The sequence below is a fragment of the Diplotaxodon limnothrissa genome, linkage group LG3 (assembly GCF_057381915.1).
Source record: "Diplotaxodon limnothrissa isolate DT_005_m linkage group LG3, D_limnothrissa_male_GT1.1, whole genome shotgun sequence".
Lineage (NCBI taxonomy): Eukaryota > Metazoa > Chordata > Actinopteri > Cichliformes > Cichlidae > Diplotaxodon > Diplotaxodon limnothrissa.
The window spans coordinates 20,927,451-20,940,585 of record NC_140598.1 but is presented as its reverse complement, the minus strand read 5'-3'; positions in this window follow the sequence as shown (position 1 = coordinate 20,940,585).

The window sequence follows — 13,135 nt, the reverse complement described above, 5'->3', positions numbered from 1 at the left end:
TTGAAAGTTGCATTTTATAGTTTATTGATCCATTTTGGCAACCAATAACAAGATCCATTTTTGTCCCTTCATGCTGCTTGTCTCTCAAATTAAAAAACAAACAAAACAAAAGGCCCATCTCAGTGCATGCTGGTCTTATACCAGTCTCTTAAGTTATCAAAAATAGCCCTGAAATTCTTCCTGGCTGACTTGATAAGATAAACAACAAAACAATGAAGTGAGCATTAACCTACAAATAAAAAAATGATTAACCCAGAAATAGAAGTAAACTAACAACAAACTTTATATTTTAATATTTTGAAATTTGTTAAAATACAAATGGCTCCAACAGATGCAATCAAGGACCACATGGCCATTTTAAGTGCCTGTATCTATACAGTAAAAGAATGTGAAATCAGATTCTTTTATCAGATGAGTCATTCCATTTCAGTATGTATACATGATATTAAAAAAATCAAATGCATTTGTTCTGTTTAGGGAAGAGTTTTACATCGACTCTGCAGAGTCAGAAGTATCAGACCTGGATGAGGCTGTCCTGGCTTCCCCTGAATGAAATGATTCACATGTATGTCTCATGAACAACACTGCCAGAACTGCTGTGTATGTGTTTCATGTAGTCATGACCCTTCTCTCTCCCCCCCCCTTTTCTTCAGGACGAGATGGACCTTGCGACTGTGTTGAAAGATTTCCAGGAAACGCATCTTGACACCAGCAATTATTGTGCAATAATAGCCCGACGTAGGAAAATCCTACATAGTGCCTGCATGGCACTTTCCAAGTCATATTTTGCCTGGCATAAATTGCCAAATATTGAATTTGTTGGTGAAATGGCCGATGATTATGGAGGCCCAAGGCGGGAATTTTTTCGGTAACCCATTCCCATCTCTCCCACACAATAATACAATGCGTGAATGTGTTTTTTGTTGTTGCAAAGATGAAATCACAATTTGACTCAATTTTTTTTTATTTTTTACTATCTTTTCCTGCAGCTTACTTATGGTCGAAACTCAGAATTCCCTAGGGATTTTTGAGGGGAAGCCTGGCAGTCTGTTGTTCAGCTATAGCCAGCAGTTGCTGTCAAGCAACAAGTTTTATACGGCTGGTAAACTGATTGCTTGGTCGATAGCACACAATGGGCCAGGGCCACGGTGTATCAACAGACACCTGTTCTGTATGATGTGTGGCCAGAAGACATCTCTTGATGACTTCGATGTAGAGGTCTTCATGGACGAAGACATCAAACAGAACATAGAAAAGGTAAAACTGTGTGCATGCTGAGGTGTAATTAAATTCAGTGAAACACAATGCATAGCTTAACTCATCAGTGGAACGTCTCAAAATGTAAATACACTTAGTGAATGCTTTAAACGTATGTATTTATGGAGGTGCCTAATTTTCAAGGTTTCCAGCTGCAGCACCCCAGAAGACCTGGCAGACTTGAAAAGTCACCTTGGGGACTGGATTGCAGGCTGTGGTATCCCTGACATCTACACTGCCACACTACTTGATGTTAAGAGGATAAGGGGCGAGATTGTATCTCATTTTGCGTTTCACAGTTGAGAATTTGTTAGAAAATTACAAAGTACTTTCCTGGTCAGTGCTCGTCTTCCCATTGTGTTCCCCCCTAATAGTTAACACTTAAACAAATCATCAATCTGCTGAGTTTATATCTGTATTGCAGTTAAGGTGGTGTTTAAATTGACAAAACTTTTTTTTTGTTTCACAATTTTGCTATGTTGTATGAATTGAGAGTACAATCTGTGGTCAACAGGGTTGCCAGCATGATTCAGCAGTTTGTTGCCGGTATGGACTCGTGTGGTCGGTTCTGGCAAATGGTGAAGAGATGCTGGAAGCAGTTCCTTCCTGTATTTACAAATGCAGGAAATAAACTTACAAGGAACAGCTTCCAGGATCTCTTCACCATTGGGTGGAGTCCAGCTGGAAGTAACAGACGTGAAGAAAAGGAAGCAACCATCTTTCAGTGGGAATGGTGGCTTATGGCCATTCAGGGTGAGTACATAGAATACAACACATGTCTTGTTTCTGTTTGAATTGCTTCAGGCATTTCATGTTAAATACAGTGTCCACAATACAAAATACAGACAACTAAATCGAAACAACACTTGGGTGCAATAAAACCTTAGAACTTCGCAAAATCCACCCCTTCTTAGAGCATATGAGGAAGTTTTTGATTATTTTACCTTTTTAGGTGAGGTATTTGAAAGGAAACCACCTACAACAAATATTTTTGGAAGATTATTTCTTTTATCCTCTGTCATCTCTACCAGATCTTGCTTGTTTAGACTGATAGATAGGATGTAATTTGATTTTCATTGTGATTTCTGGTAAAACATTAATTTTATTACATGACCGAAAACTTCTAACACTAAAATATTAAATAGTTATATTACATACTTGTATTTAAAATATGGTAAAATTTATGATTCAATTGTATTAGCCCATCTGAGAATTAAGTAAATGGTAAATGGCCTGTATTTGTATAGCGCTTTACTAAAGCAGTCATCCACACATTCACACACTGGTGATGGCAGCTACATTGTAGCCACAGCCACACTGACAGAGGCGAGGCTGCCGGACACTGGCGCCACCGGGCCCTCTGACCACCACCAGTAGGCAACGGGTGAAGTGTCTCGCCCAAGGACACAACGACCGAGAGCGTCCGAGCCGGGGCTCGAACCGGCAACCTTCCGATTACAAGGAGAACTCCCAACTCTTGAGCCACGATCACCCCCGGTGTTTTTGCAGTGTTTAAGATAGAATAACACAATTTGAAACTTGTCTCCCTTTGAGACAAAGGTCATTTGTTAATTACAGTGGGGCAAAAAAGTATTTAGTCAGCCACCGATTGTGCAAGTTCCCCCACTTAAAATGATGACAGAGGTCAGTAATTTGCACCAGAGGTACACTTCAACTGTGAGAGACAGAATGTGAAAAAAAAATCCATGAATTCACATGGTAGGATTTGTAAAGAATTTATTCGTAAATTAGGGTGGAAAATAAGTATTTGGTCACCTCAAACAAGGAAAATCTCTGGCTCTCACACACCTGTAACGTCTTCTGTAAGACGGTTTTCTGTCCCCCACTCGTTACCTGTATGAATGGCACCTGTTTGAACTCATCATCTGTATAAAAGACACCTGTCCACAGCCTCAAACAGTCAGACTCCAAACTCTGCCATGGCCAAGACCAAAGAGCTTTCGAAGGACACCAGGAAAAGTATTGTAGACCTGCACCAGGCTGGGAAGAGTGAATCTACAATAGGCAAGCAGCTCGGTGTGAAAAAAATCAACCGTGGGAGCAATCATCAGAAAATGGAAGACATACAAGACCACTGATAATCTCCCTCGATCTGGGGCTCCACGCAAGATCTCATCCCGTGGGGTCAAAATGATCATGAGAACGGTGAGCAAAGATCCCAGAACCACACGGGGGGACCTGGTGAATGACCTGCAGAGAGCTGGGACCAAAGTAACAAAGGTCACCATCAGTAACACACTACAACAGCAGGGAATCAAATCCCGCAGTGCCAGACGTGTTCCGCTGCTGAAGCCAGTGCATGTCCAGGCCCGTCTGAAGTTTGCCAGAGAGCACATGGATGGTACAGCAGAGGATTGGGAGAATGTCATGTGGTCAGATGAAACCAAAGTAGAACTTTTTGGTATAAACTCAACTCGTCGTGTTTGGAGGAAGAAGAATACTGAGTTGCATCCCAAGTACACCATACCTACTGTGAAGCATGGGGGTGGAAACATCATGCTATGGGGCTGTTTTTCTGCCAAGGGGACAGGACGACTGATCCGTGTTAAGGACAGAATGAATGGGGCCATGTATCGTGAGATTTTGAGCCAAAACCTCCTTCCATCAGTGAGAACTTTGAAGATGAAACGAGGCTGGGTCTTCCAACATGACAATGATCCAAAACACACCGCCCGGGCAACAAAGGAGTGGCTCCGTAAGAAGCATTTGAAAGTCCTGGAGTGGCCTAGCCAGTCTCCAGACCTCAACTCCATAGAAAATCTGTGGCGGGAGTTGAAAGTCCGTGTTGCTCGCCGACAGCCCCAAAACATCACTGCTCTCGAGAAGATCTGCATGGAGGAATGGGCCAAAATACCAGCTACTGTGTGTGCAAACCTGGTAAAGACCTATAGTAAACGTTTGACCTCTGTTATTGCCAACAAAGGTTATGTTACAAAGTATTGAGTTGTATTTTTGTTATTGACCAAATACTTATTTTCCACCCTGATTTACGAATAAATTCTTTACAAATCCTACCATGTGGATTCATGGATTTTTTTTTTTTTTTTTTTTTTTTTTTTTTTTTTTTCACATTCTGTCTCTCAAAGTTGAAGTGTACCTCTGGTGCAAATTACTGACCTCTGTCATCATTTTAGGTGGGGGAACTTGCACAATCGGTGGCTGACTAAATACTTTTTTGCCCCACTGTAGATGCACTGCCTAACTACAAGAACCTTCAGGTATTACATTGACTATAACGAAACCTCCTGTATATTAGTGTCCTAGAGTAATCGAGTGGTGCAATGACAACACCCACGCAAATGTGACATCACTAGAAAGCCAATGTACTCTTGCAAGGACAGAATGAATAACTTCTTAAAAAAAAAAATACACATTGCATAAACAGTCCTTGACATATAGGTCTGACTCGGAGGACAAAATTAATTTCCTGTCTTAGCAGGGCAGGATTGCTTTGAGTAATTTTTTTTTTTTTTTTAATACAATGCTTTGCAATAATTGTTTTGCCTAACAACCTGTTTTTGACTCCAAAATAGTCATTAATGCAACTGTTCTACTATGCAGTCAGTGTAACTGATTATAAATCTACACATTGCACCTTATTTAACACTTGTATGTATTTTAACAGAGCGAGAGGTGGACCACACATTTGAAGAGCTCCTCGTCTTTATAACTGGGGCTGACTTACTTCCACCACTGGGGTTCCCACAGTCCTGCAACATAGACTTCTACGATCAGGAGTCAGGGATGCGGCATATCCCGTACACATCAACGTGCAGCTTATCCCTGTATCTCCCAAGAGGTGTTGCAGATGAAGATCAATTCAAAGATCTTATGAATGATGCCTTAAAAGGATCCCTGGGATTTGGAAAGGTGTAGCTGCATACATGAACTGATGCTGGGAAGCTGTGGTTAAAACCTGTGGGCTTTTGGGATGAAGTTCTTATTGTAAATGTTCTTAAAGGGGATTGCTCCTGGCACTCAGGCTTCTTAAAGATTTTACATTTTAAAGGTGTTTTTACAAATGACTGTTCATTGTGTATATAGTTATATTTATAGTCCAGTTAAGACAACTAGGGTATTCATGCATCAAGCTATGCAAAATAAGTGGTGTTCAGAAAGTTTCCAGGAAATAGTTCAAATGACAATTCATCTAGAAATATTCTTTTGAAAGATTGTTGTTTATGTTCAATTATAGTACATTGCATAGAGTGGTTTTTGTTTATTTTCAAGATGTACAAGAGATGCCAGACAAACTTTGAACTAAAAGACACTGACTTTTGTAAAATAAAATATTGTAATGTCAGTTCTCATGGTGTCTTGTCTATTTAAAAATTAAATTTGAGGCTTACCTGTTACTGTCAAATACTGGTATTGGGTTCCATTGACGAGGGCTATGTAGTACAATTATGTGCTTAAGTCAAGGTAAAAGGTTAAATGAATTTACCCTCATTGTTCTCAAACCAAGAACTGAAGAATCAATCTCAACTCAGAATTAAAAGTTACGAATTAATTTTACTGGTTTCGAGAACAAAGCAGTTTTAACAAACTGACTTTAAGCTCTCGTTAACTCTGAGATTGACACCTGGCCTTTCACTATAACCTGGTTAAAAATCAATTATGTAATTGTGGTAGAATTATGTAAGAGGCTGTAAAGCTTTTTTGTAAAAAAAAAAAAAAAAAAAAAAAAGAATCACGTCAAGATAATGAACACTGGTATTAAAATTATATTTTATACATAAGGCAATAACTGTAATTACCAAAGTAAAGAAAATGATTTGTTAGACTCAGTTTGTTGGTGAACGATGCTTAAAAAGTGTGTAGCAATTTGGACAGTATATCCAGTGATTGCTTTGCTTTTTCTATGGTCACGGCTTACCTACTTTATTACAGTCATTTGGCTGTACGTGAAAATATATTTAGCTAAAGTTCCTTCTGCTTGTTTAGGTTTATCTCTGTGTTATAGGTTCATTCAGCCCAACCTCAGGAAACTTGTCTGCTTGCCTACTGTCATCTCTACAAGCCTAAAAACAAACTATTTTAAAAGAGGCTATACACATGACATTTTTTCTACTTAATTTACTCGTGTGTGCCATACAGAGGGAAATATCTCAATCAGAATCGCATTTATTGGAAAAGTATATGCGCAAACACATACAAGGAATTTGGTTCCATTTGAGGGCGTCTTTCAAGCACAAAAAAGTAAAACACAATCCATATATGTGTATGGACATACATAAATACACACGCACACAGGTGTATAAACTAACAATATAATACACAATCTAATTCTTTTACACAGAAATTACAGGATTACAGAAGTTGATACCAAAGAGTGCAGTTGCAGTCTAGCAGTGTGACAGTTTAACCACTTAGGATGGAGATGGCGGGGGAAAGAATTTTGATCAAAGTTAATGTCTCCACTTATTTCGAAAAGAAAAAAGAGCATACTGTCATTTACTTGCTTTTACTCTTTATTTATATGCCCTCCGCGGACCATCTCTGCACTGCGTGGGTGATTAGTGGCTCCCTGCACAGTAAGGGCTGCACACAGGGACAAGACGCACTCGGTTACGATCGGATCTTCCCTGGGCAGGGGGAGGTGATGAACTGTATGCCACTTTTTCATTGGCATACATTAAGTACAATGTTTTATTGCCTACGGTGGGGCAGGTCACATACTGGGTGAAGGTGGGCAGTGTGGAGTCCAGCGAGACATGATTAAAGTCCCCTGATATTAGAAGAAGAGCTCTCGGAGATTGCGTTTGCAGTCTGCGGACCACAGAGAGTCACAGGCTGCCTCCACGGATGCTAACGGCTAATAGCGCAATGTCTGTGTTGCAGAGTTGTTCTTTCACAGCGATGTGCCCAGAGATACCACAACCGTCTTTAACAAACACTGCCAGCCCCCCTCCTTTCCTCTCACCGCTGTCTCTCGTCTTGTCCGCCCGCAGCAGCTGGAAGCCGGGCAGCCTACTCACAGAGGGAGTACCGGGCAGTGCCGGGATACTGCCACTGTGACCGGGTTAGCGTCATTAGCTCCTCAATCATATCAGGGAGCGATCTCACATTTAAAGTGATTACAGGAAGGAGAGATGGTGTGTGAGGTGTCCTCGGGAGACATCACCCCCGTTTCTTCCCTCACTGGGGATGTAGGGTCTGTCTGCCGGTAGCGCAGCTGCAGGGCGCATCGCTAACAGCTGATCCCTAATGTAAACAAAGGAGCCATGCGCCGAGTGTCCAAACACGGGTGAAAAAAGTGGAGACAAAAGAAGAGAAAAGTCAACATAACTAGCACGAAGCGGTAATGCAAGATGGCAGGATCTGATTGCTAAAACATAAGTTAAAGGTTAAGAGAAGTAAAGAGGAAAATAAGAAAGAAGCTCAGAAATGAGCAGAGCTTTAAATCAGCAGGAACTGGTGGGGGAGCCTTTCAGAGCCTCCAGCCTCCTCTGATAGACACAGGCATGAACACACAGTCTTCCACTTTGATCATTTGGATGTTCTCATCCTGTGGACAACAACGTACATGGATGCAGGTTTGTTGTTGACTTTTGTAAGGTGTATTTATTGAACATATCCAGCTCCAGCCCCTCTGTCATCCTGAACTGAATCATTAGTTAAGAAAATGTGTGAATAAATGGTCACAGATCAGCTAACTGAATTTATCCAGACAGACTGGACCAATCAGGGTTCACTGAATCAGACTTTAACAAACTCTTCTATGTGCTGATAGACCTGCAAACACACTACATGTAGCTGTCCTCATATGTCACGTTTATGTCTGCTTTCCCATTTTATAATCATTACTTACATGTTGATGAGAGACTTTGACTTTGTAAATGATCAGATTACATACTTGGAATACAACATTTCCACTTCAGGGTTGAAGCCTGTCCGAGCTGCCACGGGGCAAAAGCAGGACAGTTTATCGCAGGGCAAACACAAAATATATGTGAGAGAAAACCCACTGAAGTGTTTGATATTTACTGAACCTGAGGAACAGAAACAGGACAAACACTGACCTTCCTATAAGAAGTAATCTATGGAAACACTGGTTCACACTTTGGTAGAGAAATCAGTTTCTCTGAAAGGTTTCTGTAAATGAACATCGTGTGGAGAATGAATGAAGTGAGGTGACTCAGCAGTCCCACACGATAAATGAAACTTCTGTTTATGAACAAGACGGATATATAAATGACAGTTATGTAAAAGCACATATTAAGTATTGTTGCTCACCTTTGTTTCTGATAACGTCACTTTTTAATAATCGTATCCGTCAGCTCTCATGGGTGAAGTTTGGCTTTGAGGGTCGGGAGCAGAAAAAGCTTTTAAGGACCTTTGATTTCCATCCAGTTCTGCTTTAAAGTGTTAAGGATGAAGCAACAGTGCTCCTCTGAAATCTGTCTACACCCGACTGATAAACAACAGCAAACAGTGCAAAACTTATGAATAAATTAGTAACAAAAACACAGTGTAGAAGGTAAGTAGAGGCTCTACACACCATCATCAGGCCCAATGCTACGAAACTTCAAAGTCTCTAGCTGACCTGCATCCTGAGGTTTGTCATGCAGGATTAAAGGAGCCAGACTTTGTTCACACAGCTAGGATTGTATTTCACACTGACCCTGGGTCAGTACGAGGATGATAAACTCTATAAATGCTGTCCATTTAAATGGTCTTACCTGTAAACACTCCACCAGAATCCAGTGAGAGTGGATTCTGGAGTCTTCCCATCCTCCTGTTAGTGATCCTCCATCTGGATGGATGATAACAACCTTGTGAACAAACTAGCAGGTGTAGCAGGTCCTACTGGCCCGCATCTATGAACTGGTTACTGCTAATAACGCCCACTGAATGGACTGATGACATCTGAAGCTGGTGTTTCGAGTCTGTCTGTGCTGTCGTCAAGAGACAAGGTAAGAAAATATAACATTTGAAGATAGAAACACTGAAATATGCTATTATTACTGCTATTAACATGGTTGTTTTTAGGGGTGCGCTGATAAAATCTGGGGATTCTTGAACATTAAAAAGGGTCTGAACTGGCCTGTGGTCCTGATTAATATCTTTACACTCTCTGTGTCAGGGCTGGACTGCTAATCTAGCATACGGGCCTTTTGGGCCGATGGACCGGCCACATGTTTGCTCCATGTTTCTATCTAATGGAAGGCCCAACACGTCCGTCCCATCTACCAGGTTTCATTTGTATTATCGTTCTTCTGGGTTCAGAGCAGCACAAGAAGGGCCCTGGACTCACTGGAGCTTTTTCATTTATGATCCTTTTTGAATCTTTCTGACAAACAGTGAAAATGTGTTTCTTTAATCTCCGTCTATATTTTCATCATAAAAACTCCACAGGACTCTGAGCCCTTATGATCCCTGCACAAACTCATCTCTAACCCTCTGCTGATCTTTGCTCCATGGATTTAACTCTTCACTGAACTGGACGTCCACAGTGTTCAAATCCCTGCAAGTAGGATGAAGTCCAGCCAGCCAATCACAGGACAGGAAGTGATGAGCTGACACAGTGATTTGAAGCTGTCAGGGTGAGGCTGCTTCATGCAGGTGTGAAACTATGAGGAAGCTGAACGCCTCCTCTTTCCTCAGCAGTGATCTGTGGCAGTCTGCCATCATGTTTGGCTGCACTCACTGAATGTGACTCACTGAAAGCTGAACCATGTTTTTGATGATCACACTTTAATTTAACAGCTGAACAATGAACTTTTAGAAAGAGTCAAATCTGACAAACAAACGTTTACCTTCATGTTGTTAAAGTTTCACATGTTCAAATATTTCTGTCATTTCAATGAGCAACATAAATGTTGATGTGATGTCCAAGTAAAACACAGAGTTTAGATTGATTTAAAAACGTCTGTAATCCAGATGATTCCAAACAAAGTGTAAAATAAGAGCAACATTTCATTGAAGCTGTGGCTTCATTTATCACAGTGTCACAAAGAGCTTCCTGTTTCCAGCCTGTCAGCTCTCACAGTGTTATATTGCACATGTGCTGTGAGTAATAATCTCAATAATAATAATAGAAATGAATAAATAAAGAGATAAACAGCACCAACAGGAGCCTGCAGAGAGTTTCTGCTCTTGCAAAGACAAACATGTTTGTTCCAACAGAACATTCAGATCATAATTCAGATGTGAAAAGCTGTCAGACAGGACAGCTTATATAAACACAGTGTTTAGTTTGTGAGAGCAGGTAAAGGCAAAGAACCAGGAATGAACTGTGGGAACCTGATTGGACGCTTTGGATTTCCTGATCTCACAACCACGAGTGCTGCTGCGCCCTGCTGGGGCCAGTTTCCCCCCAACTGTCCCCTTGAACCACCTGGAGGTGTGAGCGCTTAATGTTAGGCGTTAGTTATTAATGTTACTGATGTTCTTTTGTGTTTTGGGAACTAATTACTAAAGTGGGCTTAACTTTATCATTGACCTGCTGGCGTTCGGTTTATTTCCACATAGTCTAGTTTGATGCACGTTCATGTCACAAGCTTCAAAACGTTTGTCACACTGGGAGTGACCTATGACCCTAAAGCTAAATGCACCTTTCACTGAACATGAGCTCACTGCACAACAATGACTGCAGATCTACACACAGACACACACACACACAGGCTGTGTGTTGAGGTGAATAACAGGTTTTTAATTTGCTTCTTAGGAATAAAAATGCTTCCCAAATATTTAATATTAATAAAAATGTAGAAACATCTGGAGCACAGATGTGTAAAGATGCTGTGATATTCAATCAGAGTCAAAATGAGGAAAGAGGAACAGACGGTTTCCAGATCAGCACACATGACCCTGCAGCAGAGTTCACTATAGTGCACGGTGGTTGTAGATGGACTGGAGTAAGAGCACATCTGAGATGGAAACAAGGAGCACAGGCTGTATGTAGGAGATGGATGAAGCCTCCAGTCACTCACACAGTCCCATCTTAAAGCCTCCAGCCTGGTGTTTTGAAACTGGCGAGAGGGAAGCGAGGGGACGCTGACGCAGCAGTAACGTGTGGCTACAGCATGAACATTGTTGTGTTGGAGACCAGAAACCATCCATCTCTCACCAGAGTGGGCTTGTTTATTTAGAGGTGCAGTTACTGCAACGCTAAGGAAACACTGCCTCCGTCTTTCACACAAAGCCTGGAGTTCCCTGCGTGAGAGCAGGCATGGATAGACCTGACTGTTGGGAACATATCCACCGACTTCTGAGCGTTGAAGTGTTGACCGGTCTGCAGGCTCAGGCAGCAGCTGACTGTTAGCCTGATGCTGCAGAGGAAGCTGTCAGCAGCTCCCACAGAGCCTGACTGACTGTGAGAGGACAGAGGGACTTCAAATCCAGCATCGCTTCAGCCTGTGAGGAACTATTCGCCGTGGTTATTTGTAGTACGATGAATCGTGTCTGCAGATCAAAGCGTGACTGTGAGATAATCACAGGCAGTGGCTGAGATACAGTATGGTGGCATTAAGTGCAGATTCCTTCAGAGCGCCATGCTTAAGCTGGACAATGTCAAATTCAATTTTTCCAGAAGGAATTCAGGAGAAATTTCTGTCCTTTAAAAAGATTGAATTTGCTGCAGCAGTTGAAATGACAAGTTCACAGCACTGGAGCGCAGTGTGACACAACAGTCTGCCTCACACCAAGGATGACCCTCATTGGGCCGTACAGCTCATGTGACAGTAACAAAGATTATTATGGCGGTCTTCTCCCAGAACCACACAGTCTGCTGTGACTCCTCCCCGTTCAGTCTGACCTCGCCTGGTTTCTGCTCCTTCTCCTGTGAGAGACAGGAAAGAAAAGCATCTCCCTCCATGGCCTCCATTAGATCCACAGTGTAGTTCAGGATATGTTGTTGGGACGTCCTGACCCAGAGACTATTCTCACCATTATTATGTGTCTGTGTGAGCATTGCTGCAAACCCTCTGCACTCGACGTCATCCTGCAACATTTCAAATCCAGACAGTAATGCTGGACGAAGCTTTAAAGCCTCAAACACGGAGCACAAACTCGTCTATGAGCACATTTGCATTGTGTAGAAATACAGTAATGAAATAGCTTCATTTAAATCTTTGATAAACAATTGAATCATTTTTCAATCCTAACAACAAAACTGCTCCATCGCTTTTATTCACACTGAGATCAAATGAAAAGAAGACCGGCCTGACTGCTTTGGGAATATTTCTAAATGCCTCCATCTGCTCCTCTGTGCTGTGTTCAAAAACAAGCAGCCAGCTGGGAAATCCCGCTCACGCCACAGCCCTCGCTCAGAAATACAAGCTGCAGCTGCAGAAGTGTGAGCAGCACATGGACAGCTTCACAGAAAGAAGATGAAAATATTTGACTTTTCTTTTTTTCATTGGTTGAGCAGTTGACAGCTGCTGCTTTAAGAGCTCAAGCCTACGAGGCTAAAACAGGTCACTTTGGCTGCAGTGATGCTATTTTCATGTGTCTTTACAACGCGAGTGATGGCTGTGGCGTGGTGGGAGGGAGCGTCTTTTAAATGCAGTCATTAAATATTCCTCAGCTCTGAATGAATCCCAGGAGCTCTGGCTGCTCCGTACCCAGCAGGGCGGGGCCTCTGTCAGAGGGAATGGCAGGAACGTCACTATCACGTCTGCACTCTGTGTCTTTGTGCTGCTGCTCGTCTCCCACCACCCTGCAGTTCAAAGGGTTTCTGCATGGTGCCACCTCCTTTCTGTTTACATGAGGTCGTCCATCAGCCCTTCCCCACCAGTGCTGAGCTGTATGTGTGCAGCTTCTTTTCTAAGGCGAGCAGTGCAACAACATTTCAGAATCAGCAGAGCACCATGTGCACAAATACGGGCCTGCAGGTCTGTCTGCACTCACAGCT